At 48.5% G+C, this 11,306-nt stretch overlaps 1 protein-coding gene across 1 annotated transcript in view; it reads right to left on the reverse strand.

The window, feature by feature from the left end:
* LOC115126381 (sodium/potassium-transporting ATPase subunit beta-1-interacting protein 4-like) overlaps positions 1–11,306 on the reverse strand; it is a 163,553-nt gene that overhangs the window by 23,568 nt on the left and 128,679 nt on the right. The gene's annotated exons all lie outside the window — the stretch shown is intronic.

The raw sequence follows: 11,306 nt of genomic DNA on the forward strand, positions 1-11,306 counted from the left end.
ATCACACCTCAGACAACATTAGCAGCCTAAATGAGTTTTAAGAGAGGAAATTGAGTCCATCCTACCTTCTCTCCATCAGCTAATTACCTTTGACAGGCAGGCCAGTCACTACTACAGTAGTAGAGAATGAACAGAGACGTAAAGCCTGGACCACACACAAGATGGTGTTAGCAGCTGGGGGCCAGTGTTTGATATGCATGAATTGCCTTGATTAAAGTGTCTGGAGGGATCAGCCAACAACACAGTCAGCAAATGCAGACGGTCAGGGTGGGGGGATAGCGCACCTAGGGTGGTTGATAGGGAGGTTGTATTTGGGTGTTTAACTCAACTGTTGACCTGAATCTGTAGCCTTTCAGTCATTACCCATGTGGCCCATTTGGTCAAAATTGGCGCTTGCAAACCCAAGGTTGTGGGTTCCATTCCCATGGGGCACCAGGATGAAGTCAAAATGCAGTCACTACTGTAAGTTCCTCTGGACAAGAGTGTCTTCTAAATGACAAAATAATGTCCCTGCCTGTGCCATTAAACCCCTACAACTCATCCAGAACGCCGCAGCCCGTCTGGTGTTCAACCTTCCCAAGTTCTCTCATCTCACCCCGCTCCTCCGCTCTCTCCACTGGCTTCCAGTTGAAGCTCGCATCCGCTACAAGACCATGGTGCTTGCCTACGGAGCTGTGAGGGGAACGGCACCTCAGTACCTCCAGGCTCTGATCAGGCCCTACACCCAAACAAGGGCACTGCGTTCATCCACCTCTGGCCTGCTCGCCTCCCTACCACTGAGGAAGTACAGTTCCCGCTCAGCCCAGTCAAAACTGTTCGCTGCTCTGGCCCCCCAATGGTGGAACAAACTCCCTCACGACGCCAGGACAGCGGAGTCAATCACCACCTTCCGGAGACACCTGAAACCCCACCTCTTTAAGGAATACCTAGGATAGGATAAAGTAATCCCCCCCCCTTAAAAGATTTAGATGCACTACTGTTCCACTGGATGTCATAAGGTGAATGCACCAATTTGTAAGTCGCTCTCTCCCCTGAGCTTTTTCTTCGTCCTCCCCTCGTCTCTCTCGGCCGTCTGTGGGGGTCTCTCCGTTCTATTAGCACTAATGAAAAGTGACTCTGACATCTCCCCTCGTCTCTCTCGGCCGTCTGTGGGGGTCTCTCCATTCTATTAGCACTAATGGAAAGTGACTCTGACATCTCCCCTCGTCTCTCTCTGCCGTCTGTGGGGGTCTCTCCGTTCTATTAGCACTAATGGAAAGTGACTCTGACATCTCCCCTCGTCTCTCTCGACCGTCTGTGGGGGTCTCTCCGTTCTATTAGCACTAATGAAAAGTGACTCTGACATCTCCCCTCGTCTCTCTCGGCCGTCTGTGGGGGTCCCTCCGTTCTATTAGCACTAATGGAAAGTGACTCTGACATCTCCCCTCGTCTCTCTCTGCCGTCTGTGGGGGTCCCTCCGTTCTATTAGCACTAATGAAAAGTGACTCTGACATCTCCCCTCGTCTCTCTCGGCCGTCTGTGGGGGTCTCTCCGTTCTATTAGCACTAATGGAAAGTGACTCTGACATCTCCCCTCGTCTCTCTCGGCCGTCTGTGGGGGTCTCTCCATTCTATTAGCACTAATGGAAAGTGACTCTGACATCTCCCCTCGTCTCTCTCTGCCGTCTGTGGGGGTCTCTCCGTTCTATTAGCACTAATGGAAAGTGACTCTGACATCTCCCCTCGTCTCTCTCGACCGTCTGTGGGGGTCTCTCCGTTCTATTAGCACTAATGAAAAGTGACTCTGACATCTCCCCTCGTCTCTCTCGGCCTTCTGTGGGGGTCTCTCCGTTCTATTAGCACTAATGGAAAGTGACTCTGACATCTCCCCTCGTCTCTCTCTGCTGTCTGTGGGGGTCCCTCCGTTCTATTAGCACTAATGAAAAGTGACTCTGACATCTCCCCTCGTCTCTCTCTGCCGTCTGTGGGGGTCTCTCCGTTCTATTAGCACTAATGGAAAGTGACTCTGACATCTCCCCTCGTCTCTCTCGACCGTCTGTGGGGGTCTCTCCGTTCTATTAGCACTAATGAAAAGTGACTCTGACATCTCCCCTCGTCTCTCTCGGCCGTCTGTGGGGGTCTCTCCGTTCTATTAGCACTAATGGAAAGTGACTCTGACATCTCCCCTCGTCTCTCTCTGCCGTCTGTGGGGGTCTCTCCGTTCTATTAGCACTAATGGAAAGTGACTCCTCTGACATCTCCCCTCGTCTCTCTCGGCCGTCTGTGGGGGTCTCTCCGTTCTATTAGCACTAATGGAAAGTGACTCTGACATCTCCCCTCGTCTCTCTCTGCCGTCTGTGGGGGTCTCTCCGTTCTATTAGCACTAATGGAAAGTGACTCCTCTGACATCTCCCCTCGTCTCTCTCGGCCTTCTGTGGGGGTCTCTCCGTTCTATTAGCACTAATGGAAAGTGACTCTGACATCTCCCCTCGTCTCTCTCGGCCTTCTGTGGGGGTCTCTCCGTTCTATTAGCACTAATGGAAAGTGACTCTGACATCTCCCCTCGTCTCTCTCGGCCGTCTGTGGGGGTCTCTCCGTTCTATTAGCACTAATGGAAAGTGACTCTGACATCTCCCCTCGTCTCTCTCGGCCGTCTGTGGGGGTCTCTCCGTTCTATTAGCACTAATGGAAAGTGACTCTGACATCTGCCCTCGTCTCTCTCGGCCGTCTGTGGGGGTCTCTCCGTTCTATTAGCACTAATGGAAAGTGACTCTGACATCTCCCCTCGTCTCTCTCTGCCGTCTGTGGGGGTCTCTCCGTTCTATTAGCACTAATGGAAAGTGACTCTGACATCTCCCCTCGTCTCTCTCTGCCGTCTGTGGGGGTCTCTCCGTTCTATTAGCACTAATGGAAAGTGACTCTGACATCTCCCCTCGTCTCTCTCGGCCGTCTGTGGGGGTCTCTCCGTTCTATTAGCACTAATGGAAAGTGACTCTGACATCTCCCCTCGTCTCTCTCGGCCGTCTGTGGGGGTCTCTCCGTTCTATTAGCACTAATGGAAAGTGACTCCTCTGACATCTCCCCTCGTCTCTCTCGACCGTCTGTGGGGGTCTCTCCGTTCTATTAGCACTAATGAAAAGTGACTCTGACATCTCCCCTCGTCTCTCTCGGCCGTCTGTGGGGGTCTCTCCGTTCTATTAGCACTAATGGAAAGTGACTCTGACATCTCCCCTCGTCTCTCTCTGCCGTCTGTGGGGGTCTCTCCGTTCTATTAGCACTAATGGAAAGTGACTCTGACATCTGCCCTCGTCTCTCTCGGCCGTCTGTGGGGGTCTCTCCGTTCTATTAGCACTAATGGAAAGTGACTCTGACATCTCGTCTCTCTCGGCCGTCTGTGGGGGTCTCTCCGTTCTATTAGCACTAATGGAAAGTGACTCTGACATCTCCCCTCGTCTCTCTCTGCCGTCTGTGGGGGTCTCTCCGTTCTATTAGCACTAATGGAAAGTGACTGACATCTCCCCTCGTCTCTCTCGGCCGTCTGTGGGGGTCTCTCCGTTCTATTAGCACTAATGGAAAGTGACTCCTCTGACATCTCCCCTCGTCTCTCTCGGCCGTCTGTGGGGGTCTCTCCGTTCTATTAGCACTAATGGAAAGTGACTCTGACATCTGCCCTCGTCTCTCTCGGCCGTCTGTGGGGGTCTCTCCGTTCTATTAGGCACTAATGGAAAGTGACTGACATCTCCCCTCGTCTCTCTCGGCCGTCTGTGGGGGTCTCTCCGTCCTATTAGCACTAATGGTTCAATTTGCTGTTCATCTATTATCTTTAGCAAACAGTGGAGGCTGCTGAGGGAAGGACAGCTCATAATAATGTCTGGTACCGAGCCAATGGAAACCATGTGCTTGATGTATTTGATGACATTCCACCAACCTCCTGTGATAGCAAAGCTTATCAGAGGAAACAGGCTTTGCGAGAAAACATGATATTCCACATTTCACGCTATTCATCCTCTCAGGATAACATCAGCCCGCACACAAGCAGACACAATCACAATAATACATGTGCATGTACACGCAAACACATTCACACACACACACACACACACACACACACACACACACACACACACACACACTACTGCCAGTGAGAAGCAGTGTAGATTTGAAGGACACACAGCTGCTCAGCTAGGGGAGACAGACATTTGCATGCGTTAATGAAGGGCACTGTCAAAGCTGCAAATATTAGCCCCGGTAGAGAGAGTCAACCAGATTCCACACACACACACACACACACACACACACACACACACACACACACACGCACACACACAGAGGAAATGAGGACATGTTGGGGAATTGAGGCCTTCATCAGGGTGCTCAGTCCAGTACCACGTATTGTTTTTCTTTCAATCATTTTACTTTGGCAGTTATTTTTCAGTCAGTCCTTTGCATGTGTGTGTGTGAGATAGGAGGGGGATTTCCATTGATTGGCTGGCTAATTAACACACTATTGATCTGGCTCACTGTCCTTGGAGAAAAGCACAATGCAGCCATTTTTTATATCAATTTCAAATAATTTCTGGGTAACAATTAAGTACCTTACTGTAATAGTTTTCCAATAAAATGGTTGAAAATAAAAAAATATATAGTTTTTTAGCAAAAAACTATTTCTCAATATATAATTGAGTTAGGACTGTCTGGGAATGGTCTTAATGGGGAGGTGATAACTGAAATCCAGCAGTTATTGGCAGAGAGTTTTGGAACTCTCTTTGTTATTCGTCTATTAGCTACTTTACCGCCAGGTGAAGTCACCAGGCAATCCTAAACTCCACCCACCTCCACCTGCTGATTAAAAAGGCTTGTGTAGATTGTCTTTTCAACCAGCAACTTTCAGGAAATAACAAAAACAACAGAAATTCACACTTTTACAGTGATAGTTTCATCAGCTGCTGTACAATATGATACAAAACACAGGAAAAGTGAACGTTAACTGCACTGGGCCTTTAAGTGTTCTTTAATGAAGGGAATGAATGTAGATCTGTCTATCACAATTGAGAGAGAGAGATAATTAGAAAGATTAGTTCTACTGTGATTAGTTCTACTGTGTTCTACTGTCTAGGTGAGGAACATTGGATTCAGACCCTGAAGAGTAACAATGCACATAATGGTAGCTAAAAGGGGAACAAACAAGAATGTATTCTAAATACATAGTTCATCTTCACAGATTTCCGGCCCCATTGGGCATACACTTGCAAAAATAGACTGGGCAGCAGAATCTTTGTTTTGTTTTTCCCACTTCCAAAGCAAAAGTAGACAAGTAGCCTACTCCACAGACATTTTGATGTGTTCCTTTTTCAAGACCAGATACAATTGGAATGGAGTTAAGATAGAAACAGCAAAACAATTGCAGAGAGAGAGAGAGAGAGAGAGAGAGAGAGAGAGACAGACACAGAGAGACAGAGAGAGAGAGAGAGAGAGAGAGACAGACAGAGACAGAGAGACAGACAGAGAGAGAGAGAGACAGAGACAGAGACAGAGATAGAGAGACAGAGACAGAGACAGAGACAGAGACAGAGACAGACAGAGATAGAGATAGAGATAGAGAGAGAAAGAAAGAAAGAAAGAAAGAAAGAAAGAAAGAAAGAAAGAAAGAAAGAAAGAGAGAGAGATAACTCTTGCTCAACCTGAGCTCCTGATATATTTCATATTTCTTTGTTTGTGGAATGTGATAAACATTCTAATCGAAAAAGAATTCCCGACAAGAAGTGATGAACAACAACTCTGTTCATTCAGAATAGAAAAAAAGTAACTTTGCGCCTCAAGTTAAGAAGTTTTGACTCTAGCTAGCTAGCTACACAACAAAGACCTAGCCAGCAGGCTAAGAAGCTAGCCAGAAGAAACGAGCTAGAACAAACCTAGCAAGGGGGGTTAATACAACTACATCAAACGACCAAACTTAGTGAGTAAACCAAAAAGGAGCACGGACTAACTTTAAACATATCTTCTGTTTTTTTGTGTGAGGATTTGTCACTCTTTTTGCTGGTTTTTGAACTAAATTAGCGCTAGCTAGCAACAACAGCAGACGAAACAAATCGGTTGCCATGGCAATGGGGCAGCAGAACAGCGCAGCAGCAGCAGAGCCCACAGGCACCATGTCCCCACTCCCCCTTAGCACAGAATCCATTCGCTACCCTCCAGAGGCCAAAAATGACACAACGAGGAAAGCTTTTAAACAGAAACTACTAAAGGGGAGGCCAGAAACCCTTTTCGCAGTCCTCTACAAAAACGGTGCCGTGAGTAATCTCATCTTCCTCACTGACCAGCCAAATGCATGGCGCTCAGCAGTCTGCTCTCACTACCCATCTATAAAGAAAGAGGGAATCTGGAATGGGTGGAAGCTGAAAGTCAAAGAGACAGATGACCCTGACAGCACCATGATAACAATCAACCTCTACAATACTGGGACTGTCATGGTGCAAGGTAACATTAGGCTGTTTAGACCGTTAAGGAGAGAGCAGAGAGAGAGAAGGACACCACCAGTGACATGCCCTCCCACCAGACAAACTCCACCAGCACCACCCTCACCACTACTCTCCCCACCCCAAAAGGCACATCCAGCACCTCTCTTCCCACCATAGTGGAGGACACGCCCCAGGAGGAGAGCCACCCCCTCAGTGTAGAGCAGGCTCAGGCCCTCCTCACCACCATGGCTGCCTTGAGGGATGAGTTCACCAGACCGGAGGGGGAGGTGGTCCTGCTGAGGGAGAGCGTGAGCAAACAGCAACCAGACAACCACACCTTAGAGGAGCTCCTCACCAAGGAGAGGACAGAGCAGGACTTTGCCTGTGACGCTAGGACCCTAGGTTATGCCAGGACCCTTGGTTACTTCCGGCGCCGACAGAGATGGCCGCCTCGCTTCACGTTCCTAGGAAACTATGCAGTTTTTTGTTTTTTTTACGTGTTATTTCTTACATTAGTACCCCAGGTCATCTTAGGTTTCATTACATACAGTCGAGAAGAACTACTGAATATAAGATCAGCGTCAACTCACCATCAGTACGACCAAGAATATGTTTTCCGCGACGCGGATCCTGTGTTCTGCCTTACAAACAGGACAACGGAATGGATCGCATGCAGCGACCCAAGGAAACGACTCCGAAAAAGAGGGAAACGTAGCGGTCTTCTGGTCAGACTCCGGACAAGGGCACATCGCGCACCACTCCCCAGCATTCTTCTTGCCAATGTCCAGTCTCTTGACAACAAGGTTGATGAAATCCGAGCAAGGGTAGCATTCCAGAGGGACATCAGAGACTGCAACGTTCTCTGCTTCACAGAAACATGGCTTACTGGGAAGACGCTATCCGATGCGGTGCAGCCAACGGGTTTCTCCACGCATCGCGCCGACAGAAACAAACATCTTTCTGGTAAGAAGAGTGGCGGGGGCGTATGCTTCATGACTAACGAGACATGGTGTGATGAAGGAAACATACAGGAACTCAAATCCTTCTGTTCACCTGATTTAGAATTCCTCACAATCAAATGTAGACCGCATTATCTTCCAAGAGAATTCTCTTCGATTATAATCACAGCCGTATATATCCCCCCCAAGCAGACACATCGATGGCTCTGAACGAACTTTATTTAACTCTTTGCAAACTGGAAACCATTTATCCGGAGGCTGCATTCATTGTAGCTGGGGATTTTAACAAAGCTAATCTGAAAACAAGACTCCCTAAATTTTATCAGCATATCGATTGCGCAACCAGGGGTGGTAAAACCTTGGATCATTGTTACTCTAACTTCCGCGACGCATATAAGGCCCTGCCCCGCCCCCCTTTCGGAAAAGCTGACCACGACTCCATTTTGTTGATCCCTGCCTACAGGCAGAAACTTAAACAAGAGGCTCCCACGCTGAGGTCTGTCCAACGCTGGTCAGACCAAGCTGACTCCACACTCCAAGACTGCTTCCATCACGTGGACTGGGACATGTTTCGTATTGCGTCAGATAAAAATATTGACGAATACGCTGATTCGGTGTGCGAGTTCATTAGAACGTGCGTTGAAGATGTCGTTCCCATAGCAACGATAAAAACATTCCCTAACCAGAAACCGTGGATTGATGGCAGCATTCGCGTGAAACTGAAAGCGCGAACCACAGCTTTTAATCAGGGCAAGGTGTCTGGCAACATGACCGAATACAAACAGTGCAGCTATTCCCTCCGCAAGGCTATTAAACAAGCTAAGCGTCAGTACAGAGACAAAGTAGAATCTCAATTCAACGGCTCAGACACAAGAGGCATGTGGCAGGGTCTACAGTCAATCACGGACTACAAGAAGAAACCCAGCCCAGTCACGGACCAGGATGTCTTGCTCCCAGGCAGACTAAATAACTTTTTTGCTCGCTTTGAGGACAATACATTGCCACTGACATGGCCTGCAACGAAAACATGCGGTCTCTCCTTCACTGCAACCGAGGTGAGTAAGACATTTAAACGTGTTAACCCTCGCAAGGCTGCAGGCCCAGACGGCATCCCCAGCCGCGCCCTCAGAGCATGCGCAGACCAGCTGGCCGGTGTGTTTACGGACATATTCAATCAATCCCTATACCAGTCTGCTGTTCCCACATGCTTCAAGAGGGCCACCATTGTTCCTGTTCCCAAGAAAACTAAGGTAACTGAGCTAAACGACTACCGCCCCGTAGCACTCACTTCTGTCATCATGAAGTGCTTTGAGAGACTAGTCAAGGACCATATCACCTCCACCCTAGACCCACTCCAATTTGCTTACCGCCCAAATAGGTCCACAGACGATGCAATCTCAACCACACTGCACACTGCCCTAACCCATCTGGACAAGAGGAATACCTATGTGAGAATGCTGTTCATCGACTACAGCTCGGCATTCAACACCATAGTACCCTCCAAGCTCGTCATCAAGCTCGAGACCCTGGGTCTCGACCCCGCCCTGTGCAACTGGGTACTGGACTTCCTGACGGGCCGCCCCCAGGTGGTGAGGGTAGGGAACAACATCTCCTCCCCGCTGATCCTCAACACGGGGGCCCCACAAGGGTGCGTTCTAAGCCCTCTCCTGTACTCCCTGTTCACCCACGACTGCGTGGCCACGCACGCCTCCAACTCAATCATCAAGTTTGCGGACGACACAACAGTGGTAGGCTTGATCACCAACAACGACGAGACGGCCTACAGGGAGGAGGTGAGGGCCCTCGGAGTGTGGTGTCAGGAAAATAACCTCACACTCAACGTCAACAAAACTAAGGAGATGATTGTGGACTTCAGGAAACAGCAGAGGGAACACCCCCCTATCCACATCGATGGAACAGTAGTGGAGAGGGTAGCAAGTTTTAAGTTCCTCGGCATACACATCACAGACAAACTGAATTGGTCCACTCACACTGACAGCGTCGTGAAGAAGGCGCAGCAGCGCCTCTTCAACCTCAGGAGGCTGAAGAAATTCGGCTTGTCAACAAAAGCACTCACAAACTTCTACAGATGCACAATCGAGAGCATCCTGGCGGGCTGTATCACTGCTCCGCCCTCAACCGTAAGGCTCTCCAGAGGGTAGTGAGGTCTGCACAACGCATCACCGGGGGCAAACTACCTGCCCTCCAGGACACCTACACCACCCGATGTTACAGGAAGGCCATAAAGATCATCAAGGACATCAACCACCCGAACCACTGCCTGTTCACCCCGCTATCATCCAGAAGGCGAGGTTAGTACACGTGCATCAAAGCTGGGACCGAGAGACTGAAAAACAGCTTCAATCTCAAGGCCATCAGACTGTTAAACAGCCACCACTAACATTGAGTGGCTGCTGCCAACACACTGTCATTGACACTGACCCAACTCCAGCCACTTTAATAATGGGAATTGATGGGAAATGATGTAAATATATCACTAGCCACTTTAAACAATGCTACCTTATATAATGTTACTCACCCTACATTATTCATCTCATATGCATACGTATATACTTTACTCTACATCATCGACTGCATCCTTATGTAATACATGTATCACTAGCCACTTTAACTATGCCACTTTGTTTACTTTGTCTACATACTCATCTCATATGTATATACTGTACTCGATACCATCTACTGTATGCTGCTCTGTACCATCACTCATTCATATATCCTTATGTACATATTCTTTATCCCCTTACACTGTGTATAAGACAGTAGTTTTGGAATTGTTAGTTAGATTACTTGTTGGTTATCACTGCATTGTCGGAACTAGAAGCACAAGCATTTCGCTACACTCGCATTAACATCTGCTAACCATGTGTATGTGACAAATAACATTTGATTTGATTTGACAGCAGCCTTCCAACACAGCTGAAAGAGGTTCATCAAGAGAGAGATGGACTCAAGAGAGAGCTGGCTGATCTAACAAAGGAACTGAGCTCCAAAAAGACAGGCAGAACATTAATAACGATCTGACCACACTAAGAGAGGAGCTGCAGGAGAGAAAGAGGACAGAGGACAGGCTGCAGGAGCAGCTAGATCACCAGTCTATGACCTGCCCTCACACAGCAGAGGAGCCCAGCTCAACCAGCCAGGCTTCCCCAGCCCTGTCCTCACACAGCAGAGGAGACCAGATCAACCAGCCAGGCTTCCCCAGCCCTGTCCTCACACAGCAGAGGAGACCAGATCAACCAGCCAGGCTTCCCCAGCCCTGTCCTCACACAGCAGAGGAGCCCAGCTCAACCAGCCAGGCTTCCCCAGCCCTGTCCTCACACAGCAGAGGAGACCAGATCAACCAGCCAGACCTCCCCAGCCCTGCCTGGCCCAGCCCCCACCAACCAAATGAGGGACATTAAACACATGCTGAGTCTACTATGCTCACATGTGATAGGCTGAGGGTCATGGTAAGATGAGCACAAGAACTCCACCATCCTCACACTACATCCACCCAAGTGGCATGACACAAATTCTTAAATGATAATCTCTTAAGGAAGTTCAGAATTCATGCAGATTTTCGCAGCTTTTTGTTAAAAATCACGCAACATTTCAGCGCCCTGCTATTCATGCCAGGAATATAGTACATGCATATGATTAGTGTGTGTGGATAGGAAACACTCAGACGTTTCCAAAACTGTTTAAATCACGCCTGTGCCATTTACAGAACGTGCGTTTCATCGAAAAGTGCATGAAAATCTGTTCACTGAAAATGGAAAAAGATATTCTTCCGCGACTACAGGCAATTGTTAAAAGCGAACAGAATTACATAGAGCCGAGTTTTCATTGGCTACAGCTTCCCCAGGTTGTCTAGAGTCACGTCATTTGTTGCGCAATTGATTCTTGGTCTA

The sequence above is a fragment of the Oncorhynchus nerka genome, linkage group LG20, assembly GCF_034236695.1.
Source record: "Oncorhynchus nerka isolate Pitt River linkage group LG20, Oner_Uvic_2.0, whole genome shotgun sequence".
Taxonomy (NCBI): Eukaryota; Metazoa; Chordata; class Actinopteri; order Salmoniformes; family Salmonidae; genus Oncorhynchus; species Oncorhynchus nerka.